Genomic DNA, 25,534 nt, shown 5'->3' with positions numbered 1-25,534 from the left:
CTCCAACATGCCTTCAACAAAGGCTGAGATGCAGGGGCCCTCAGGGATTAGATGCACCAACACCTTATTTTCTTCCTAGCACAGACCTAGACTGTCAGAGAATGAGCAAATGTAGTCAAAGCCTCCTAAGGGTGCACACTTCATGTGCATCTGTGGCCTGTTTGAGCCAGCCGGTCAGTCCGACCAAGGCTTCTTAGAGTTCAGAGCGGCGGATTCCTATGGGCAGCATATCTCTCCTTGGACAGTCTGTCCCGAGGGCATTCGGGATGTTGGATTTTACGTCCAAGTCTCTCAATGCCCTTCCAAAATTCTACAGAATGAGGTGGTGTTTTGGTGGTGGTGGTGAAGATTTGTTTATTGTTTTGGAAGAGGTTGTGCATTCTGGTATTGAACTTGGCCCCCATGCTGGTTCAGCACAGAATATCTTGCTCCATGTTTAAACAAGGGTTTAAGCCTTGTTCCAAGATGTTTTCCTGAGTGGAGGTAGTCACTCTCACAGGTGTCCAGGGGCACCACATTGCAATGAAAAGGGATGTATTAGGAAAATGAGACAACATGGGGATTTTTTTTTTCTTTTTACCGGCAGAGATTCAGATTGATGCCACCATGTCTCAAAAATATTTTTAAGTACTCATTCTACAAAGGTACCATTTCAAATGTACTGTTTTGCCCTTCCACATCATTTATTCTACTTACTTGCATTACTGCTTTAGACCTAAATAGTAGCAGATGTTGAAAATCTTAAGTATCCATACTAAAAACTGTACGCTTTCTGTGTGTGGGTTAACTTATCTTTGGATTTAAATTTCAAGTCTAAGGAAAAACTTTAAGTACGGTTAAGAAGCGAACTTCCCTTTGCTCAGAATTTGATGTTGGTTTTCTAGTCGGTTGATTTTCAGACTCCGCTGAGCATTAGCTCCAGGATGTGGGGTAAGGATGGGGTCTTGCTGGCCCAGGACCCCCTTCACACAGCATCATGGCGCTTTCCTGCCATCCTTGGCCCCTAAGACAGGAGATGATAACCCAGGATTAATTAATAACCATCTGGAGTTGCAAGAAATGTTTGTGTATACGTACGTTTTTCTAAGGGGATGACTGGTACCTTTCAGCAAATTTTCCAAGACATTTGTCATCACAGGAAAAGTTAAAACTCACTTTTTAGGGACAAGATGTGGGAGCCATCTGGAAAAAGATGAAAGCTAATATCCATTTGGCACCGTGTTGATGTGAAGTGACATCCACTGGTAGGTAATTTGTCCTTGCTCTTTGAGCAATGACATCCAAGGACCTAGGGTCAAGGTAATGCCCTGGGACAGAGCCAAGGGTATAAACACAGAAGTAATGACACCACCAATTGGAGGGGTTTTTTTGGAGTTCCTATTCATCCAGCAAAATCTCAAATTTCTTAGGTTGTCAGGAAAAGCTAATCCTGATCTTTTCAAGAATCCACTTTGGAGGGCGCCTGGGTGGCTCAGTTGTTAAGCAACTGCCTTCGGCTCAGGTCATGATCCCAGGGTCCTGGGATGGAGCCCCGCATCGGGCTCCCTGCTGCGCGGGAAGCCTGCTTCTCCTTCTCCCACTCCCCCTGCTTGTGTTCCCTCTCTCGCTGTGTCTCTCTCTGTCAAATAAATAAATAAAATCTTTAAAAAAAAAAAAAGAATCCACTTTAGAGACAGGAACATACTGAAACGTGGATTAGCTCCGGGATCCAAAGATTCCGACTGATAGCAAGTACTTCTGACAGACCCAAAACCAAAGCAGAAACTCTTGATAAATGGAATGGTGTTTTTTTGTTTTGTTTTAATCCCAGGACCCTCACGCTCTCTATGATAGATGAAACAGCCACTTAGATGTTGGCACTTAGCATCCTCAATTTATCTTCCTAATTGAAATTTAAGGAACAACAGTACAGACCACTTAAGATGCTCAGAACATTTAGAACAAATTCATTATTAAAGAAGAGTAGGAATTACTTTAAACCTGTTTCCGGAGGAAGAATGCAGAACTAACGATTGCAGAAAGGTTTGGAAGTGAGAAAGGAACGGGGATCGCTAAAACAGGGAGGACAAGAGAGACCCTTACCCTTGTATTACCTTGAAATACAACCACTGCTCCGCTGCTCTGTCTGGGTCTAGGGCTCCCAGATGGGCCATATTTCCATGGACTTTGAAGGAAGATTTCTGTGGTCAAGCAATGGAGCCAATATGGTAGCCATACCCCGCCCCCCAACTATTTAGGAACTCGTTTTAGGAAAGAATCAGAGCTACAAGTCATTCTCTCCTTTATCTACATGAAGCTGTTGGAAGAAGCAGCTCGTGGAGCTAAAATCTGTCTCATTCTCCCAGGAATATGAAAACATTCATTAGGGGACAGCTTTGCTGCCCACAGGTTCTCCTGGAGAAAGACCACAAATGAAGCCCTGCGGGTTTCTCAAAGTTCAGTCTCTGAACTCAGATAATATTCTGTCATTTTATACATCTCAAAAAAAAAAAATAAGACAGGGTCAATCGTGGTGACTTTAGGAAATATATAAGCAGAGAAGCTAATTAGCTTGCTTCTCTATGTCGTCTCTTCTGAGGATATGGGTTGCGTGTGCATCCACTATAGGCCAGTTGCCGTTCCTGGTCCTGCCCTCAGGTCCTGCAAACCAGTGGTAGAAACAGATATGAAATAAACACATGGAAATAGCTATCACTTTTGAGGGCCATTGTGACAGAAATAAACAAGGTCCTAAGATTAGGACCAGAAGGAGATCTATTTTTTTTTTGTCATTGTGACTTAATTATTTTCACAGAAATGATGCATGCTCTTTGTAGATATTTAAGCAATATAAAGAGTCCAGAGAAAAAGTAAAGAAATCTCCCCAAGTCTCACCTCCCAGGAATAATCAATATAAACATTTTGTAAACATAATTCTGGACATCTGTCTCTGCATATTTATAGATAAAAGGTTGGATGGATGGAAAGAATTAACATAGAAAGGGGAGTACATGCTGTTTTAAAATAAGTATTGAATTTGATTATATTTGAATTTAGCTGCAGCAAAAGAAAGTCTAGCTAAAGGAGTTGCTAAACTTCAGATAAATATTTTTTTGACTAAAAGATACTCATTCATAAAAAAACCTATAAAGATAAGAAAAAATAGTATGAGAACTATTTGTATATATTTTCTGACTTCTATTTTCACTTGTTTTTGGAAAATAGGAGTAGAATTGCTGGATCATAGGGGACATGTGTGATATACCATATAAGAAACTGCCAAACGGTTTTCCAAAGTGGTTGTACCATTTGACACATCCACCCGAGGTATATGAGAGATCCAGTTGTCTCACATCCTTGCCAACATTTGGTGTTGTTGGTCTTATTAGTTTTAATCATTCTGTATCCTAGTGTGTATGAAATGGTAGCTGGGAGATCTGTTTCTATTTCTCTGATGACTGAAATGTTGAGCACATTGCTATGTTCTTATTGGCTATTTGTATATCTGTTCCTGTGACCTGTCTGTTCAAGTCTCCCATTTTATTTTATTGGGTCCTTTGTCTCTTTCTTATTGATTTGTGAACATTCTTGATATATCCTAGATAGAAGTCCTTTGTTAGATATATGGATTGTGAATATATTTTTAAACCGTCTGTGGTTTGCCTTTTCAGTTTTTTAATGGTGCCTTTTGAGGAGAAAACATTTTTAATTTTGATAAGGTTTTATTTATCAAATTGTTCTTTTAGGATATGGGCCTTTTGTGTCTTCTCCAAGAAATCTTTGCCTACCCTCAGGTTGTGAAGAAATTGTCCTGTTTTTTTTTTTTTTTTTTCCAGTTGCTTTATAGTTTTAGCTAGTTGCTTAGTCAGGCAGTTGTTTATGTCTATAAGACCTTGTTATTTTTTGTTTGTGGTGTGAGATAGGGGTCAAGATTTCAGGTTTGCTTGCTTGCTTCCTTCCTTCTTTCCTTCTTTCTATCTTTCTTTTTACATTTTGAAATCCAGTTGTTCCAGCACCATTTTTGCAAAAGATGTTCCTTTCCTTATTAAATTTTTTTTAGACACCTTTGTCAAAGATCTACTGACCACCTAAATGTGAGGTTGGCTCTGTAGCTCCAGCAAGACTGTGCTGAGGGGTCCAAACGTCTTTGGCAAACTGCAGGTGGCATGTGCCTCCTCTGGGTCAGTAAGGCTGTTGCTTAGGAGGGCTCGTAACTACTACTAGCTTCCTCTCAGCCCACGTTCCACCCATGCTTGGAGATGACAGTGAATGGGGCATATGCAGGCGGACAGAAATCCCAGGGCGGCTCCGAGAGCTCATCGGGTTCTATACTTAGGGACAGTTGTTCTCTGCATTCACCAGTGCAGTCAAAATGTCTCCAGCCTGAACTAGGACACCCCTGTTCTGAGAGGGGGAGTTCCCAGATGCCTCCTCTTCCCTCCTCTTTGCTCATTTCTTCCCTGCGACACCGTGTTCCTTCCTCATTTGTAAACTCCACGAAGAGTAGGACTCTGCCTTGCTATCTCCAGCCCTGTACCTCCCCCCACCAGTGTGTGTGGGGGGGTTTGATAGCAGACAGGGACGAGAAGATGAGCGAAACCAAGCTTCTGCCTGAGCCGTCGCTGTGATTGAAACCTGCCACTTTGTCTGGGGGGGGGGGCAGTTTCTGATGCTCTGTGATCCTGGCTGGATTCTTGCACAGACGACTCCTGGAAACAGCCTCCCACCCGCAGTCCAGCTCCTCTGCCTATGTTCATTGGCTCCCCATGGTGAATGTCACCAGCTCCTGGCTATGCTCCCAGCGCAGGCCTTCAGCAGAAGGCCACCATCCCACCCTCTCAATGGTTTTGAACACGTGGTAGGGTTCATTGGTATGGAGGCCAAGCGCTTGCCCACCCGCCATCCATCGCATGTCAGCTGCTCATGGCTGTTAAGTTCCTGTTAAATTTCCTCTCAATCTTCTCTCCCCCTTTTCTACTGAATAAACTGGGAGAAGAACCTCCGATAAATGGTCAGGCAGTTGTTTGTTGTACTTTGCTTTACCCCTGGCTGATGATCAGCAGAGTCACGTGTAACGCCATACGTATTAGATGCATATGGAATGTTCCATGGGCAACTCTCTGCTGAGTCCCCAAGAACACGCACAGACCTGGGCTGGAGGCCTGGACCATCTTGGGTCCATTAGTTACAAGGCAGGTTGTTGCCCTTTGAAGCTTACTTCTCCCGACAATTACCGGAAGAGAGTTGAATTTATTACCACTATTGTTATTTTGGAGATTCCTCCCTTTGATAAGGTCTGCCGAAATGAAGCCAAGGTACCAAGAGGCATTCGTTACAAATATTCAGAACGAATGAAACAGTTGGGGAAAAAGCATAAAGGCACTGAGTAAGGATGAGTCACTGTTTCTGATGATGTCTGTTCTCCACAAAGGCTGCCATCACAGGTTCATACTGAATCTGGAACTGCTGGGAGGATGAACATTCTTGGGATTCCCAAACCTGGATTTCTGCTCAGAGGCGAGCCCTTAGACTCTGGTGGGGTCCCAGACACCGTCTCCATCTAGTGAGTGTCCGTGGAGCTGGGGCAGTGGGGTGCAGCAGTCAGGAGGGTGTGACCGTGGCCAGGCGGCAAGACCTGGATTCCTGGGTAATTCTGGGCAGGAAAGCAAATGCAAAGCAGGACTTGATAAGGGAACAGTGACTTTTGTTCCTTTGTTGGATGTCCCAGGGATAAGAGGAGGGCTGTAGGTTTTTTTTTTTTTAATTGAAAATAAGACTAATCTAGCACAGTTCAACTATCCTCTCCAAACCTTCCCTTCCCCTATGCTAATTCGAGCTTTTAGGGTGTTTTGTTTTGTTTTGTTTTTTAAGATTGATTTATTTATTTTAGAGAGCAAGAGAGAGAGTGCTGGTATGCAAGCAGGGGGATGGACAGAGGGAGAGGGAGAGAGAATCCTCAACAGACTCCTCACTGAGCTCGGAGCCTGATTCAGGGCTCCATCCCAGGACCCTGAGATCATGACCTGAGCCAAAACCGGGAGCCAGCCGCTCAACTGACTGAGCCACCAGGCGCCCCTAGCTTTTAGTTTTTTAATGGAGAATTCATGGCATCAGTTACTGCCATTGGGAGAGGTTTTGTGATTTGGCCACCTTCCTTAACCTGATCTTTTCCCGGTCTTCTGGTCCTTACTTTGCATCCTGCATAGTACATCCCTTTTGTCTCTCAACATACCCATCAGCCAAGGTGGGTGGAATTCCAGGTCCTCAGCTCCAGAGCATGGTCTGTATTTTTCTTGTAACTCATTGTGTTCCTTCCACATATTATTATGTGAGGGGCCAGGGGACCCACCCCACCGCATCCACCCTTCCAGAGCACCTGCTGGGGTGGAGCCGGCCAATGAGCTACAAGTCCAGACCTCGACTGGACTCCACATGTGGGCCTTCCAGGTGGGAAGCTGTCCTTGGGTTCCAGTCAAGGGAGGGTTCCAGTTCAAGGGAGGGTTTTAATCCCGCGTGAACTGGGAATACCTTCTGAATGCTTTCCGAAGCCAACTGTGAGTCATGAATACCTTCTGATCCCATGATGACGGTTTTTAGAAATAGTTCTCCTCTTTGAAACAGACTTTCAAATCCATTCCACAAGACTTTTTCAAATCCCAGCACTTGAGGAACGTGTGCTTCCTGTTTCTTGACCATTCCTGAGGTTGTGTTATCCCTTTTTTTCTCTGCATCGAGACTTATTTTTTTTTCTTCTGGGAGGTTTTATGGATAAAGTTCTTCCTTCATGTTTAAACGCTGCTGGTGCAAACGAGCTGCTCTCAGATCGTTGGTGATGTGGAATGCCTCATACTGTGTGAGTTATACAGGTTTTAATGTCCATTCATTCTTTGATTTATTCAGTAATTATTCACTGAGCATGTGTGTGTGTCAGGTAGTGGTGATATAGTGCTAAACAAATGGACAAAACCCCCTACCTTCCTAGAGCTTGTGTTTGCAATGGAGGGCATATGTGATAAAGTAAAAAGGTAGAGCATGTAGGAACTGCCTAGCATGAGTGCTGTTTGGAGAAAAAGAAGGCAGGAAAGAGGATGTTGGGAATGTTGATGTTTTTTTTTTTTTTTTAAAGATTTTATTTATTTATTTGAGAGAGAGAGAATGAGAGACAGAGAGCATGAGAGGGAGGAGGGTCAGAGGGAGAAGCAGACTCCCCGCCGAGCAGGGAGCCCGATGCGGGACTCGATCCTGGGACTCCAGGATCATGACCTGAGCCGAAGGCAGTCGCTTAACCAACTGAGCCACCCAGGCGCCCCGGGAATGTTGATGTTTTAAATGGATATTGAGACTATTCACCACAAAGATGGTCTGTGAATAAGGGCCTGCAAGAGGTAAGGGGACGAGCCATAGGGATGTCTGGAGGAAGAGAATACCAGATTGAGAGGGAAAAGCAGAAGCAAAGGCCCTGAGGTCGGAGCAAGCTTGGCGTGTTCAAACAGCAAGAAGACCCTGGGGCCTAGGAGTGTGTGTATTATACTAACGGGCTGTCATTTTCCTGAAATTTCCAAGAGAAGTGAGCGTCAAGAACGCTTTCCATAGCAGGGACAGAAGCTGGCGGGATGGAGTGAATGTGTCTCTAAGACTGTCATGTATTACCACGGAGGGGCCCTGGTTCTGGAGAGGAGGGATCCCCTTGTGCCATTTTCAGAATGAAGATGGCCCTGCCGCTTGTCCTTGGTGTGAAAACACAAGCCTGCCACGGAGCCGGGATAAAGCATGCTTGTCTCAGGGCTCTGTTCAGATCCATCATGACCCAGGCGAGCGCGCCGGACAGGCTCCCCGTAGGGGCATCTGAGTCCCGGGACTGGCACAAGCCCTGTCACTGAAAATCACCTGCAATTTTTCCCTCTTGCCCCACTGCAGATTTTTTTCCATTCCAATTATCTCTCATGAATAAGTGGGGGAAAAAAATGGATGTGTTTCATGTGGGCATCACAAGCCTGCCGCAAAGGAAAGGTTTGGACCTCTTTGTCCCCATTTCAATGTGACACTGACAAGAGTGACAATAATTGTATCAGAGGGTCTAATTGCCTGCCCTTCAAAGGAATCAGGGAAATGGGCCCCATTGTAAAGCCACCCATCATTTTGCCTCATGTGTTTCCATTCAAAGACCCAGTGGGAAAGATGTTTGTGAAGCGACGCTGGACGGGGTGAGGGGGGACGGAAGCAGGCCTAGAAGAGAGGGCGAGAGCGAGGCGGCTTAGATTTGAAAGGTGCGGCTGATGCGTCTCAAAGCCTTTTCCAGCATTTTCCTTCAAAAGCACACCCCTAACATGCACCAGCTTTCCTCATTAGAACTCGAGGCTGGCATGTCTTTCTCAGATGCTTACAATGGTCTTTGAAACACCTGTTGCTGCTCTTCCTTATTGAGATGGGGATGCTTTTCAGTCTTTTGGTAAGATGGTACTTAATGAGGTTTTTTTTTTTTTTCCTAAACCAGGTGGAGCATTAACTCACATTACACGTTTTCTCTTAGCTCACCTCCTCAGCGAGGACCTAAACGTGCTGGGGGCCCGGCGGGGGCCCGGGGGCTTATTTCCTGGCTGTGGGTGCAGGGAAATTGAAAAGGTCCCTGTAGGCTCTAAGTCTCTGTGGTTGCAGCCCCAGTAGCCCTATATGCTAACAAATGCAGTCAAACGTTTAGAACTTAATAATAAGCTCCCTTGGCTCGTCTCTGCTTGACTTTGGTCTTGGGGTCGGGAGAAGTCAGGCCCCTCCCCTCCGTGAGTGTGCCACAGCTGTTCTTCATTTATTGTTTTCTCGACCATCATAACCCAACCTTTATTTCCACCCAGAGATCTGGACATTTTGGGCCATGACAGAGCATGAGATGGTGTCTCAAGAGAACAAAAAGGAAAAACTCCAAGTTTGACTTTGACCCCCCAAGGAGGAGGTGCTAATAGAGTAAAGCATTGAAAGTGCTTTAAGGAACAGACAGGACGTGAGTTAGGGGAGAAGCCCTGACTGCAGGATGATCATGAATTCGTGGACACTCATGAACTGGGTAATCATTAAGAGCCACATGAATGCAGGATGATGGACACATGCCTGGCGGTGGGTGTGCATTGTGCGCACGTGTGTATGCACGGCGTGTGCTTGCATACTCTGGTGGAACATGAGCAAAGGAAGGATGGGTGGATCAGAGAGCATTTGCCATCACTGGATTTGAATAGCTTCTCCACAGATCTCTGTCTTGCTTTGCAAGTTCTCCGGCACATGCTGGAGAGCCTCGGGGGGTGAGGTACGGGGTTTCCAGGATCCCTCTGCCCTCCTACGAAGTCCTCAGGAAGGGGGCGTCTGTGTCCAGGAAGGTGGACCATTATAAAACTACATCTTTCTCGTCTGGCAGCTCTCAGGGACATGAGAAATGCTCCACTCTGCCTGGGTGTAATTAAACTTTGGGCTAGAGTTTTACCCTGCAGCTTTGCTGGCAAATTCAATAATGATGAATTAAGTAGAATATCTGTAGCGTTAATGTGAACAGGATTTAAAATAATATATACAGTTCACTTAATTACATTCCCTGTGACTTCCCTCCACCCTCCAAATGTTAGCTCGGCATCCAGTCTAATTGCACCAGCTTTTCTGTCTCAAAATAGCCCCGTCTCTTCCTTTCCTCTCTCCACGGTCATTTACTCTCTGTGTTTGTCTCCCATCCTGTCTGAGATCTGTTTGCCCGCCTGGGTGTTTTGGTTGTGAGGTTCGCTTTCTTCCCCCAGTGTACTCAGTCTGCAGCCACTCTAACATTCCTCAGCTTTACTGGGGGGTCTAAAATGATTAGGCCGTGTGTTCAGGGGAAAGAGCTAGAAATGGTGGCCACTTCGTCCTTCCACCCATCAGGAGCACCGCTGCTCATCTGTCCTCGGCTCTCTCCTCTCAGATCCATCTCTGGGAGTTTCTTTGGGGGTGAGGTTTGGAAGGTGAAAGTAGTACATTTTCTCTCTGGACTGGTAACTTCTGACTCCTCTGTCAACCCCTTCACTTGCAAAATGGGAGGGAAGGGATTTATAGGACCTTGGATTATCAGGAAGCAGGGTTTCCCCCTTTCCCCTGGTGCCTGAGCTTTGCTTAGCATTCCTGCGACAGCCTTGCAAATAGGTGCCTCGCGGGTCATGGGCTGAGTATCCAGCCTTGCTTAGGGGGGAGCTTTCTCACCACTTAGGCACCAAACTGCAAGAGGGAACTGCTTGGATCTGACGTGGGAGACAGTCAGGAGAGGTGCCCTGCGTGCAGCAGAGAATGCAGAGTGGACTCTGCACTTGTCTCTTTGCTTTGGAGCAAAAATCGTCCGTGCTTCCCGGCCCCAGAGGCTTGCTTTCGCTGGGCAAACATTTCAGTGCTTATTTCCAACCTGCTGTTCTCTTGTTCGGCTGACAGCTGTCAAGACTTGATCAAAACTGCGGTTTTGTCTTGATCAAGGAAGAAGCTTGTGTCCAAAGGGGAGGCAGACCCACTTCCGACTAGCTAGGGGAAGAGGAGAGAGTGCATTTTAAGGACGCAGAATCCAGGGTGAGGGGGATCAGCCGTCTCCGGGGATGCTGGAATTAGGAAGTGGGAAGCCGATGGCGCATATCTATTCATTCCTCCCTGCCTCCCTGCCTCCCCGCCAATGTCTGTCCTTTCTGCTTTCCGTCTGCATTCTTCACCCTGCAAGCTTGCTCTCTCAGCTGTGCCCTAGCCAGTTAAGGGCTCCCCTGTGGCTCCCGGGTCCCTGTGCCCACAGTTCAATAGAACATGGAGGCTGAGAATCTGGCAGAGTGGGTGAATTGTACCTGCCTGGTCCCTTGACCATCTCTGGGGAGCAGAGTAGAGCACGCCTACCCCAGGCTCTCCTGCATGGGGTGAAGGCACCCCCAGAAGATGCAGGTGGGATGTGGGTCTCGGCTGCCAGCTCCCTTCCCCTTCGAGGTCTTGTCTGCTGGATGGGAGCACCTGCCTTCCTTGGTGCTAGGACAGGAGCAAAAACACCATCCTCGGGTGTCACTGTTCCTCTTCCCGTGCAGGTCTTCCAGGGACAGGCATCATTGCTGCAGCCAAGGAAGGGGGGATCTCTGAGGATTTTCAGAGATAATTAGGTGATGGACATCATAGGCTCATTAGCAGGCAAAACTTTTCTAATTAAAAGACTAGGGAGGCTGAGGAACAACGCTTCAGGCCTCTCAACAGTATTATCTTTGGGGCCACTTAACGGTCAGCCAAAAATCTGCAGAAGAGTACAGCCAAAGGAGTAGAGGGAGAGAGGTCCCTGCACATCTGGACAGCATCTGGGGCCATGTGGGACCATTCTCTCTCTTGCTCCCTTTGCTTGGGCCTGGAGCCATGATTGAAAACCAGTGAGTGGAGAGCTGGAGATCTACCCAGGAGGCTTGGATGGATGAGCGAATGGCCCGTGGGCACACCATTTTCAGAGATAAAGCCAAGAATAATTTCCTGCCGGGTGCTGCCTGAGCCCCAGACAATTATCCTGAGACCGTTGCAGGTAGAAACCAAGTCTGGATGGGAATATTTACCCAGTTACCCTGTGACAGGATACGCAGAGCTATTGTGTAAATGCAGCGTGTTCAGAGGTATTCTGGGGTCCTGCTTGTGAAGGAGGTGTGGAGGGCCTCTCCTCTGCAGGGACAGACGCCACAGCCAGAGAGGGTTTCAGGTGAACACACCTGTCTTCAGGTCCCGATTTCTCAGTGTGGTCTGCTCATCCGCCCCCCACTCCCCACACTGCCCCGTCAGAATCACCGTAAACCCTGATTGAAAAATGTGATTCCTTCCCTGCTTTAAACCTATTTACATGAACAGGGTAGGTTTTTAAAATGCAGATGTAGAAAAATCTACGGGTTATAGTAAACAAAAAAAGCAAACTATAAAACTGGAAACAATATCATTCCTTTTGAGTTAAAAAAAAAAAAAAAAGGAACTGTTGGAAAGGACATATTTTGTCCTGGTATTAATGTGGTATTTTTTTCTGGAAGGCTACATTAGAATCTGTGATGGCTGGTTACCTTGGAAAGAGACACTTGGGGCGGGGAGAGGGAGACTCCTGGTTTTCATCTCAACCCTTCCTGTTTGCATTTCTAACCACGTATCTGTGTTACTTTCATGCTCTTAAATGTCATCAGGGATTATCTGGGCAGTGGGATTACACACCATTTTCTTTTCTTCTCTGTGCTCTTTTTGTGTTAAGAAAATCAATTTTTAAAAATGCACTTCACAAAAATGAACCTGTCACTGGGTGACAGGACCAGATTCTCCGAGGAGGAAATCCCAGTGTTGCATATTTAACATGCACACTGATGTTTGAGAATGTGGTGGATCAGAGCCTGCCACCCCAAAATGTGCCCCTGCGGCATACCGATGATTTGGAGCAGACACTTGAGAAACGGGCAGATGCAGGAAGGGCTCTCTGACCTCCCCCTCCTACCTAAAAACATGACAGAAGATTTCCTGTAAAGGCCTGAGCCTCACCAGAGACGCTGGTCAGCCCGGGGAAGTCCCCATGAGGTGCCCGATGAAAACAACCCTTGTCTCCCATGGGTTCCTGCAGATATTTACCTTCCCACCATCTGTCACCCTTTTTTTTTCTTTTAGACTTTATTTATTGGGAGGGAGAGAGAGAGAGAACGCACGAGCAGGGGGGGAAGGGCAGAGGGAGAAGGAGAAGCAGACTCTCTGCTGAGCAGGGAGCCTGACATGGGGCTCGATCCCTTGACCCTGAGCTCATGACCTGAGCCGAAGGCAGATGCTTAACCGCAGATGCTAAACTGACTGAGCCACCCAGGCGCCCCCTACCATCTGTCACCCTTAAGGGCAAATTGTGCTTTCCTTTGTCTTGTCATTTTCCTACAAAGCTGTCGCTCTTTGTTAATATGCTCCATAAGCCCCAAGTTCTAATCACCCCTTTGAGTTACTCATCACCGAGCTTCCCCCACGTATATATGTGCTGCACATGTTCATAAACTGTTTTTCTCTTGCCAATCTGTCTTTTGTCTGTTTAATCTCCAGGCCCCAGCTACAGAACCTAGGAGGGTGGAGGAAAAGTTATTATTTCTCTCCCATAAAAACCTGATGCTTCCCAGATCCTTCCAAATGGGCATCTTGACAAACACCAGAGCAAACACTGTCTGGTGTTTTCTTGTTCCTTTCACTGCTACCACTTGGGGATGGCGACGCTGGGCGCGTTTACTCGGGGATGCCTACTTCACTTGCACATTTCTGAGCCTATCTCCCGAGAAATCGCTGGCTTCCTCTTCAGTAACCAGTTGGAGAAAACTCTCTTTTAAAGAGCTCGTGTGATGAGCAGCCTACCTGGCTGATCTCCCTATTGGAAGGTCAATTTTTTGTAATCATAGGAGTGAAATCCATTGTATTCAGAGTCCCAGATTATCCAAAATGAGCATACAAGGGGGAGGGAGTATTTTGGGTGCTATCTTTAGAATTCTGTCTAGAATGCTTAAGAGAACTTTCCTATCTTTTTTTTTTACCATTAATATATTTACTATAGATTTTTGATAGATAACTTTTGATAGAAACTAAACATAGTCTCTTTTTTTATTTAAATTTTTTTATTGTTATGTTAATCCCCATACATTACATCATTAGTTTTAGATATAGTGTTCCATGATTCATTGTTTGTGCATAACACCCAGTGCTCCATGCAGAACGTGCCCTCCTCAATACCCATCACCAGGCTAACCCATCCTCCCACCCCCCTCCCCTCTAGAACCCTCAGTTTGTTTTTCAGAGTCCATCGTCTCTCATGGTTCTTCTCCCCCTCCGATTTCCCCCCCCTTCATTCTTCTCCTCCTGCTACATTCTTCTTCTTCTTTTTTTCTTTCTTAACATATATTGCATTATTTGTTTCAGAGGTACAGATCTGAGATTCAACAGTCTTGCACAATTCACAGCGCTTACCAGAACACATACCCTCCCCAGTGTCCATCACCCAGTCACCCCATCCCTCCCACCCCACCCCCCACTCCAGCAACCCTCAGTTTGTTTCCTGAGATTAAGAATTCCTCATATCAGTGAGGTCATATGATACATGTCTTTCTCTGTTTGACTTATTTCGCTCAGCATAATACCCTCCAGTTCCATCCACGTCGTTGCAAATGGCAAGATCTTATTCCTTTTGATGGCTGCATAATATTCCATTGTATATATATACCACATCTTCTTTATCCATTCATCTGTTGATGGACATCTTGGCTCTTTCCACAGTTTGGCTATTGTGGACATTGCTGCTATAAACATCGGGGTGCACGTAGCCTTTCGGGTCCCTACTTTTGTATCTTTGGGGTAAATACCCAGGAGTGCAATTGCTGGATCATATGGTAGCTCTATTTTCAACTTTTTGAGGAACCTCCATACTGTTTTCCAGAGTGGCTGCACCAGCTTGCGTTCCCACAAACAGTGTAGGAGGGTTCCCCTTTCTCCGCATCCCCGCCAACATCTGTCATTTCCTGACTTGTTAATTTTAGCCATTCTGACTGGTGTGAGGTGGTATCTCACTGAGGTTTTGATTTGGATTTCCCTGATGCCGAGCGATACTGAACACTTTTTCATTAAACATAGTCTCTTTTTACCCACAGTAGTTTGCATCTATGTTCTTAAGTGGATGTGGCTTAAATTTTTTATTTATGTTTTGTTTCTCTGGTTTGAATATTAAGGTTATACCAGTATCATCCAGTGTCAAGTTGTCCTTCTTCCCCCCCCCATTAATTATCTGGAATAGTTAGCATGGAACTGGGATTATTTATTCTTTGATAATTTGATAGTATAGAGGAAGGGAAAAATCTTTATCTCTACTCTCTTATGTTCAGTGCCTGGGACCTGTGAATTAAACTTACAAAAGACAGGCTAATAGGAGAAAAGCATACACATTTTATTTTTAATTTTACATGCACCAGAGCTCCACAGAAAAGACGTGAACACCCAAAGCAGTATTTATGATTGAGAGCTTATATACCATTTTGACATAGAGTAATTCACTGTGGAAAAAAGACTAGATAAAGGAAAAAAGATCTGAGCTTTTAGGGGCCATACATTGTGGGAAGAAAATATCTAGGGGAAACTAATGGTAAAGAAGAATGATTTCATAAGGTTTGTTATGCAGACTCTAGTCATCGCTGGTGTTCTCCTCTTTCTGGTACGGGGATGGGAGGCACCATTATAAAGGGTGATTTATGCCCTGCTTTTAGGCAGAAGGGGAGAAGGCAGAGAGTTCTTCCTGCATCTGCTGTTTCTCAGTTGCCTTAAGCACAAAATAATCCTTTTGCCAAAATGGTGTATTTTGGGGTGGCATATTCTGATCCCCTTTAATCGTTTTTACGAATAATGCCATCTTGCTCCTGATGCGTATGTGTGTACTGTGTGAGTACACTTCGTCAGCACCCCAGCGGCTTGCGCTTTGATGTGCTGTGGCTGTTGGTAGGGCCTCATCCAAGGTCGATAGTGCTTCTCCATATTTTATATTGGTCTTTATATTTACCAAGTATCTTCTCCCCTCTTTTGTACTTTATGGGTTTATTGACTTCTCTATATGACTTCCTCCTTTCTTCCTCACCCTTTATTTGTTTGGCAGTTTTAAATTCAATTTCTCTTTTGTGGCTACCTTTAGTGTTTTAACATGCATAATAGACTTAAGGATGTTCAAAATTAATTAGTATCTCTCCCCTTCTCCCTAGCAATCTTTCAGGACCCTGGATTGCTTTAAGTTGGTTTACTCTGGCATCTTCCATATTATTATTTTTCTAATATTTTAGTTCTATGGTTTTTTTTTTTGATACCTCCAAATTAGCTACTAGTATTGTTATTTTTTTTTTTAAAGATTTTATTTATTTATTTGACAGAGAGAGAGATAGCAAGAGCAGGAACACAAGCAGGGGGAGTGGGAGAGGGAGAAGCAGGCTTCCTGCCGAGCAGGGAGCCCGATGTGGGACTCGATCCCAGGACCCTGGGATCATGACCTGAGCCGAAGGCAGACGCTTAACGACTGAGCCACCCAGGCGCCCTTATTTTATTTTTTTTAAGAATTTATTTATTTGAGGGGCGCCTGGGTGGCTCAGTCGTTAAGCGTCTGCCTTCAGCTCAGGTCATGATCTCAGGGTCCTGGGATCGAGCCCCACATCGGGCTCCCTGCTCTGCAGGAGGCCTGCTTCTCCCTCTCCCACTCCCCCTGCTTGTGTTCCCTCTCTCGCTGTGTCTCTCTCTGTCAAATAAATAAATAAAATCTTTAAAAAAAAAAAGAATTTATTTATTTGAGAGAGAGAGAGCACGCGGTGAGAGGGGCAGAGGCGAGAATCTCAAGCAGACTCCCTGCTGAGCAGGAAGCCCGATACGGAGCTCGATCTCATTACCCATGAGATCATGACCTGAGCCGAAACCAAGAGTCAGACGCTCAACCGAGTCACCCAGACGCCCCTTATTGTTGTATATTAAAGAAAGAAAAAAACTTTAGATTTTATTTTTTAGAGCAACTTTAGGTTCACAGCAAAACCAAACTGAAGGTTCAGAGATTTCCCGTATATTCACTGCCCTCACTCATGCACAGCCTCCCCCATGATCCACACCCCCCACCAGAGAGGTCAGTTTGTTCCATTTGAAGAACCTCTATGGACACATCATTACCACCCAGAGTCCACAGTTTACACTGGGGTTCACTCTTGGTCTTGTACCTTCTTTGGTTTTAGACAAATGTATAATGACATGTATCTACCATTATAGTATTGTGCAGAGTAGTTCCACTGTCCTAAAAATCCTCTGTGCTTCACCTGTTCACCCCTCCCTCCCCATTCCCCCAGTAACCACTCATCTCTTGACTGTCTCCATAGTTTTGCCTTTTCTGGACTGTCATGCGGTTTAACACATATGGTCTGTGTTCACATATAGTCCTTTCATTATTGGCTTCTTTCACTAAGGAATATGCATTTAAGGTTCACTCATGTCTTTTCATGACTTGATAGCTGATTTCTTTTCAGCGTTGAATAATATCCCATTGTCTGGATGTACCAACATCTGGATGTTTATCCATTCACTACCTATTCAAGGCCATCTTGGTTGCTTCCAAGTTTTGGCAATTATGAATAATGCTGCTGTAAACATCTTGTGCAGGTTTTTATGTAGACATGAGTTTTCATTTCCTTCGGGTAAACACCAAGGAGCGTGTTTACTGGGTCATCTGGTGAAAGTGTGTTTAGTTTAGTGAGAAACTGCCAAACTGGCTTCCAAGGTGGCCGTGCCATTTTGCATTCCCACCAGCCACGAATGAGCTCCCTGCTGCTCCACATCCCCTTCAGCATGTGGTGGGGGTCAGTGTTCCAGATTTTGGCCGTTCTAATAAGCGTGTAACAGTATCTCGTTGTTGTTTTCATTTGCATTTCCCTGATGACATACCACATGGAGCGTCTTTTCATCTGCTTATTTGCCACCTGAAATCTGTTGTGAGGTGTCTTTTAAGGTCCCTGGCCCTTGTTTTAACTGGTTTGTTTTAACTAGTTTGTTTTCTTACTGTTAAGTTTTGAGAGTTCCTGGTATATCTTGGGTAACTGTCCTGTATCTGATGTGTCTTTTGCGAAGATTTTTTCCCAGTCTGTGGCTTGTCTTCTCCTTCTTGATGTTGTCTTCGGAAGAGCCCAAGTTTTTAATTTTAAAGACATCCTGCCTATCAGTTACTGTTATTGTTTTATAAGATCAGTGTTTGCTTGTATTTTCCAGCACTACTGCTTATTTCTCTGCTCATCATCGCTCCTTGCATTGACCTCCTATCCATTGTCTTTCTTACTTTAATATTTCCTCACTTAGGATCCACGGGGATAAAAATCACTCATCTAAAAATATCTGTATTTTGCTCTGACCCTTGAAGGAAGAACTGAGTTGCATCTAAATGCCTCGGTTGACAGCAATTTGTATTTCCTTTGGCACGTTGGCAACATCATTCCATATCCTTGCACTTAGACCGCGTCCATCAGACAAAAGAGTTGTGTTGCATGTTGTGTTCTCTGTGAGCATTATAAAATTGTATCCAGCAGTGACCTCATTTACGTTTTTTGTCTTTCTCTCGGTTGCTTATCCATCTTTTTCATTTGTCTCTGGTGTTTCTCAGTTTCAACATGATGTGGTTTTGTATGTATGCATACAACGTGTTGTTCTGTGTAAGTCTTGGGGTGCTCTTTTAAACTGAATACTCGTTACTACTACTACTACTACTATTATTATTATTATTATTATTTCTGGAAAGTTTTTATCAATTGTCCCTTCAAATTGACCTTCTCCCTCATTGTTTATTTCCTTCTGCAGCACTTAATAGATGTTTATTCTATGCTCTTATCTCCCATGTGTCTTACACTTTTCTTGATGTTGTCTATCCCTTTAACTCTCGGTGGGCTCTTCTCTGGTTCACTGATTAGTCAACTAAGCTGATTCTAATCTCCTATTTAACTTGTCTGTTGAATTTTTTTTAAAGATTTTGTTTATTTATTTATTTAGAGCATGAGCAGGGTAAGGGGCAGAAGGAGAAGTTGAGAGAGAACCCCAAGGAGACTCCATGCTGAGTGCGGAGCCTGACTCGGGGCTCAATCCTGCTACCCCAGGATCATGACCTGAGCCGAAATCAAGAGTCGGATGCCCAATGGACTGAGCCACCCAGGCATTCCTTATCTGTTGAGTTTTTAATTGCAAGGACTACAGTTTTTATTTCTGAGTTGTCCTAGTGGGTTCTTTTTTTACTATGTCTGCTTTTCCTTTGTTACAACTGGTTCTTATGGTTTTGATTTCTTCTTTTATGTCTTTAATCAGGTTAGGCATATTTTGTATTATATTTTCAATGGTACGTCTGTTATAGAAAGCCGTGTTTCTCCTTCATTGTGTGTCCACAGGCTCCATTTGTGGTGTATTGTTTTCTCCAGGGCTTTGTCACTTTTTAGATCATTACTTCTCTAGTGGGGCATGTTTTTCCTCGAAGGATTCCCAGGGCCCTAGATCATGGGAGAGCCCTTCAGCATGGTTCTATGTTTGCTTCTGTAAGACTCCTTTATAGCGATGTTAGCCTGGAACTGATGTTTATAGTCATGTCCAGGCTGGGGTTTTCCCAGTCCACGCAGAAACTAGAAACTCAGCACTCTGAACTGTTTGAGGTGAAAGCCCATGGTTTTCGTTCTTCAAGCATTTTTTTTTTCCTCCAGAAACCAGGTAGAAGCATGTCGTCATCCTTTTTATCTCTCTCTGCAGCTGAATGGATATTTTTTCCTAGTCCCCGCTTCCATATAGGGACAGAATTTTCGTGACTCTTGCATTTATAGAATTTCACCTCCTGCCTCATGTGGCACAAGGGCCTCCTCTTTGCTCCAGGTAGACAGTCACACCCAGAATCCATCCGTGGGATCTCCTTAATCCCTAGGCTGCATCTGAACCGGTTTTGGTGTTTCAGCTCCAGTTTATAGCTTCCTTATCATTAATGATCCCCTTTCTTTATTGTAAGCTCAGATGTGCATCTAAAACCTTTTTGTTTATTTCATCTGTCATTTTGAGGCTGTTGTGGAGGGAGATTCGGGTTTTATCCTAATCTCTAGTCTTGCTGGAAACAGACGTATCTCCAGGAGAAATGGAAATTTGCACAACAATTGTGCCTGTGTACTGTCTTCTGTCCTTCACCAGATCCGATGTTTCCCAGCCTCTGCCCTATAAAACAGGCCAAACCACTTCAGCTCACAAACTCGTATCTCTTTCAAGACTTGTGACTCCACGTTTCCACAGCTTTGACAATGAAATGAAAATACAGACCAGTGTTCGCATTTGACAGGACTGATGTGAGCGGCAGGTTAGGACTTCTGTTAGGCTGTTCGGCAAGGAGGGAATTTTTCAGTGGGGACTCATTTTATAAGTAGTGAGTACATTTGTATATATTTTGGGTTTAGGAGCATGTTCGCTTTCCCATTCCACCTTACGACTGGAGATGTTTTCCATCATATCCAGAATCACATGGTAGGGAACTTGGCATTGCAGTAATGGGGGTGGGGGTGGGTGGGAAATCTCCTGTTAACCCTTTCACGACCCAGGGCTAGTTTGGTGGGCCACTGTAGCTGAGCTTAGCCTGCCCCATAAAGGACAGATCTATAGGAGAAGCCCAAATTTTAGCCCACATTTCTCAAGGGTGGATCTTGATGTGTTACCATCGGGATTCCTTGGGGCACTAGAGAAAAAAATACAGATGCTTGTGCTCTGCTCCTGATTTGCCTAAATCAACTTTCTTGGGAAGGGCTGGTGAAGTTCTCAAGGCGATTCTCAGTCCTACTGCAGCATGAGAATATTTGTCCCGGGGTGCCTCAGTGGGGTGGTGATGATGAAGCCAGTGCATGCCTAAGAATCTTTTTGGTAAATAATTTCCTTTGAGATGGATAGGCTACTCACAGGGAGAACCAGGATCTTAGGCTCTGCTTGAGTGCAGTGTAGGGGAGGGAGATTCTGCTCAGTGGTTTATCAAAAGTCTTATCTTGGTATGTGATTTTCTTTTTGGGAGGAAGGGGATGGTTTAAAGCCACTTGGTGACATGAAAAAAAAAGAGGGGGACAGAGGACAAGAGAAAATCTAGCTGAGCATTAACTTCTTTGGGGCTGATGCTAAAATGTTGCCCGGGTTTCAATTAGCAGAGCACCTTTTTCCCCATCCCTGGTCCATCATGAGTTGCCATGGCGGCAGGCACACTGCTCTCTGGATAGCCCACCCCTGCTACCTGCCTCTGCCAAGGGCCATCCTGTAGTTTGGCTGAGCCCAGACCTGACTTCTCCGAAGGCTCCGGGCTGCAGTGGAATAAAGTGGGACAGATTTTGGTGGGGAGGTGAGAACCTGCCACTTCGGGTGGTTTATGGTTTCAAGAAGATGTGTCAAGCAGCTCTGTCTTGTTCGGATGTTCTGTTCCCACTCACATGCTTTGGACTGGATTCAGGAACTTTATGAGCAAAGGCATAGCATGTTATCCCATGGGCAGGCACACCTGTCACTTCCCTTTGGCACTCACGCACCCAGTGTCTGTCTGTGGGTTTCCTTTGCTTGGGTCCTCCTGGAACAGGGTTTTTCAGAGTGGGTTCCATGGGCTTTCTGCACTGATGCTTGTTCCCATGTTCCCGGGTTGGTGAGTGAGGAAGATTATGGAATCTGTCATTCTAATAGAAAGTACGAGAGAAGGAACATGCTTTGGGCATAAGGCGATGTGTTCCCTTTGGTGCAAGGTGAGCAAGATGATAAGAGCCCCAAGTGAAGATTGCCAGTAAACACTTGCCAAGAGATCTGGGCTGAACATAACAAACTTGGGAGTCCATTCTCAATGGGTTTCCATTGTGTTTTTCTGGATCTTTCTTTCTCCTCTAAACTGTGTTCCCTAGAGTGCCTGTCACACCTGCTGACTCGGCTCTCCCAAAAGTTCCAAGAAACTGCACTTTGGGGAAAAAAAAAAATTTAAATATGATTTTTGTAAAAGTTATTTAGGTGACACTTCTTTTTTAAATTTTATTTTATTATAACCTGAGATCTACCTGCTTAAAAATTTTGAAGCATATAATCCATTATCATTGACTTTGGTACGATGTATTACAGCAGATCTCTACACCTTATTCATCTTGCTTAACTGAAATGTTATGCCCATTAAGTAACTCCCTCTTTGAAAAATGTGGAATGCTTCACCAATTTGGGTGTCGTCTTTGGACAGGGGCTGGGCTAATTTTCTTGGTATCTTTCCAATTTTAGGATATGCACTACTGAAATGAGCAGATTTACTTGTCTGCTTATGTACGTACCTACGTATGTGTTTTTGCATGCTCAAGTTTGAGAACCACTATGGAAGACTCACTTGATCGTGGCTCAGTTAGGGTCTTCTTACCATCTAGCTGCTCACAGACAGTCCCCTGCACATCACCGCGCACAGGCATGGGCACTGCTTCAGCCCCGCACCTCTCTGTGTAGTGAGAGCGCCCATGTGGCTTGAGATAACTGGCACTCCACCTTCCAGCCCTCTTTCACGTTGATCCTCTTTTACATTCATGGTCTATCGTAATCTGGGCGTCACTTGGAGAGTCTGTCCTTCTGAAGCCTTCATTTTCATCAAAGCATTTCTGCTTTTAGTGGAAGCTGAAGGAATACAGAGCACTCACCAGCCGTGCGTCTCCCTTTCTCCAAACCTCTGCTGGATGGCATTTGTTTTCCCACTCGAGACCATGCCATTCTTCACATGTCCCTTGTGGTCGCTGTCTGAGTAGGGACAGCATGAGGAGGTCTGTTCCCCAGCCTGGCAGACATTTCTGCTCTGCCCTGTTTAATCTTATCATTTCACCAAGCGGGGTCGCCCTTGAACATGAGGGCAGCGCTGATCTTACAGGTAAGCCCCACTCCATGTGACTTCCCATGGTTTTTATCCCTGCTCTCTCAGAACCAGGGTTTTTGTTTTGTTTTTGTGTTTTTGCTTTGCTTTTTAGCTCCAAGCGACCTCATGTCAGTACAGATAGCTTTGCTTGTCAGTCTTCTTCCGTCGGACCCAGCACTTCTGCTTCAGAAGGCAGAGGGCTCAAGAAATAAGCTTCCCACGCTGGGGTCCACGCTGGGGTCCATGCAGAGCATCCTCCAAGGCAGCTGGGTATCTGGGCGTCATGCCCCCCTGGGGTCCTTACACAAAGACAGCCACCCTTTGAAGATGTGGTAGACCTCAAATCTTAACCACAAATGGTAGAGGGGTACCTGCATGGCACAGTCCTTTAAGTGTCCGACTCTTGGTTTCGGCTTGGGTGGTGATCTTGAGACTCATGTTGGGTTCAGCGTGGAGTCTGCTTGAGTGGGATTCTCTCTCCCTCTCCCTCTGCACCTCCTGTTTGTTCTCTCTCTCTCTCTCTCTCTTTAAAATAAATAAATAAATCTTTAAGAAAATGGTAGAGAAAGATATGTGTCTTCCTCCTGGGAGCTGCATGGATTTCCAGAAACCAATTTTCCTCCTGGTCATTCCCCTTCTAACTTACGTTTATGGCAGATCTAGGGGATAAAGAATGGTGCTCATTCTTCCTGGCAATTAGCTGTCGGATGCTATTTCACCAAACCATTATGTTTCAGTTTCCAAGGTGACTTTTTAAAAATTATATGTATATAGTTTTTAAAGACACTAAATTTAAAAACAGAAATACAATGGCTTAATGAAATAGCATTGAATATATAATACATATAGTGTATGGATCATGTATGTATTTATGTAATCACGTGTGTACATGTACAGTTTGTCGGTCTATCTATCTGTCTGTCTGTCTTATCTATGGATTGATAATAAGCAACCACCCAGCGCACTTCAGGGATGCTGGTGACCTACTTTATCCCCATCTCTCTGGTACTACCATTTTTTTAGGAAGTGCAAACTGGTATTAATGTTAGTCTACATAAACTACATTAGATGAATAAATCCGCTATTCAAAAAAGAAAGAAGGAAGGAAAAGGAAAGAAAAAAAAAAGAGAGAGAGAGAGGAAGTTACTTTGTATTCCAAAGCAGCATAGATGAACTTAAAGGGCACTAGCCCTCTCCCTGTATTGATGGAAAGTCTCTATTATCTTTAGCAGCTGGTGACGCTTTGTGAAAGTTGAAAATGTCAACATGACTGAATCTTAAAAAGCATTCCCAGTACAGCCAAGGCTTGGCTTTACTCCACAAACATGGAGTATGGGGATCTGAAGGTATTTGAAAAATCTGCACCAGATCCTATGGTGATCTAATTTTTTTCTCCCCTACCATGGCCCTCCTGCCCTTTTGGATTTCAGTTAAGAACGGATTAGGTGTACCAAGCACTCCATTAGCCTTTCTTTTTATATTTTTATAAATACAATTCAAGTTCATTGTGGGAACCACTAAAATATGGTTTGTGTTGCACTCGATGCGTGCCGGCCAGGAAGGCCTGCGCCCACTCTCAGCTACTCCCCACCACGGTCCTTTAGGGCGGGTAATATTAGCATCCCAAATGGCAAACATGGAAACTGAGGCACGGGGGCTATCAAGTGACAGGTGCAAACACACATAAGTAGGAAGCGGTAGGGCTGGGATATGAACTGGCGGGGAAGCCGTGAGTGAATGCAGGTTCTCAGGTCCCCAGAACCATCCTTCCTTTTCCTTTCCATGCAGTGACACCGAGAGTCCTCTCTGTCATTGCTTTGGGGAAAAAAGGGGAAGAGAAAAGTCTGAAGAGGTAAGAAAAGACGAATGTGCCAGAGAGTCCGCCGTGGACTTTCCCCTCGTGTCCCTGGTGTGTAATGCCGGAGGACAGGATGCCATCGGCCAGCCTGCCAGCTGCTTAGACTGGGTCTACCTTGCCCCTGCCTGCCCACGCCATCCGTCCATCTCTGATTGACCGTCCCCAGGAGAGGGTCGGGAGAAACATTACCGAACACTGGTAATGGGCCGTGGGGAACTGGGGACTTGCACAGGCAGCGAGTCCTGGGTGAGAAGGTGGACCCCAGTCTGAGCCGGCAGGCCAAGTTTGAGTCCTCTTGGCCCTGAAATGTCTGTTCTTTTTGGCAGCCCGGGGTGAAGTGTGCAGAGCTGACAGTCACCTGAAGCTGGCCATTTGCTGTGGCAATCTCAGGGTTCTTGCAGAGACCAGCGATAAGCAAGGCTAGGAAGATACAAGGTGCCTGAAGAACAGAGAGCATCAGCAGCGCTCTGAGGAGGGTGGTCTCGGGAGGGGGCATGGCAGCAGCAGGGGCTGATGAAGTGGGGCATTCCCAGAGCCTGTTCCCCGGGGAAGGACGCCGATGTTATGTGATCCAGTGGTTCTCACATGCGGGCCGGCTGGGGGCCCCGCTGCATCAGCCCCCACCCCAGAGCCTTCAGAGATGCCCACTGGCAGCCTCCTCCCCGGGAAGTACAGACCCACTGGGTCTCCTGCCGAGGCTGGGAATCTGGGATTTTTAAAAAATTTTTCAGATGATTCCCACCTGAGGCCTGTTTTCAGAAGCGCCAATCCAGTCCTTTCAGGAGGCTTCCCCGGCAACAAGGCTCCTGGAGCAGGTGCATCCTCCCTAAGCCTCTCCCTTGGGAGAGGGAGCGAGCACAGGGAACTCCGTAGCTGCAGGAGGCGCGGTGGTCAGAGGCGTCCTGAGGCACCTGCGTGGTAGAAGGAGCGTTCGTGCCCCAGGTGCTTTGGAGAGTTAGTAGGTCGAGGGGCTTTGGGTTTTTTGGGGAGGTGGAGGCTCTGCCAGAGGGGGAAGATGGTGCTGGAGGGACGAGTCGAACCGACCCCAAATGCGCAGTCAGGAGCTCGGGGTTGGACTGTCCGTCCCACTACTTGACGGCGGGGCTGTCCTTGGGATCACTCACCAGCTGAGGGCTTCCTGTTTTAGTCAGACCTCTTTTTTGGTTGCTGGTGACAGGAATCAGCTCAACCAGCTAAAGCCAGATCGACTTGGGGAGAGGTACTGAAAGCCTGCAGAATAGGGGCGGGGAGGGAGGCTGCAGCAACAGGCCTGGGCTCTGAACAGCGAGGCCGCGCTG

The 25,534-nt window shown here is 45.7% G+C and overlaps 1 protein-coding gene and 1 non-coding gene across 7 annotated transcripts in view; one reads left to right on the top strand and one right to left on the bottom strand.

The window, feature by feature from the left end:
- SLC39A11 (solute carrier family 39 member 11) overlaps positions 1–25,534 on the top strand; it is a 319,753-nt gene that overhangs the window by 146,310 nt on the left and 147,909 nt on the right. The window lies entirely within an intron of this gene.
- Positions 21,683–21,787, bottom strand: LOC118530379 (U6 spliceosomal RNA). Its single transcript, XR_004914631.1, has one exon. It is a non-coding gene; the product is annotated as a U6 spliceosomal RNA (small nuclear RNA).

This window comes from Halichoerus grypus, chromosome 2 (genome assembly GCF_964656455.1).
Source record: "Halichoerus grypus chromosome 2, mHalGry1.hap1.1, whole genome shotgun sequence".
NCBI classification, from domain to species: domain Eukaryota; kingdom Metazoa; phylum Chordata; class Mammalia; order Carnivora; family Phocidae; genus Halichoerus; species Halichoerus grypus.
This window is presented reverse-complemented; position numbering and strand designations above follow the sequence as displayed.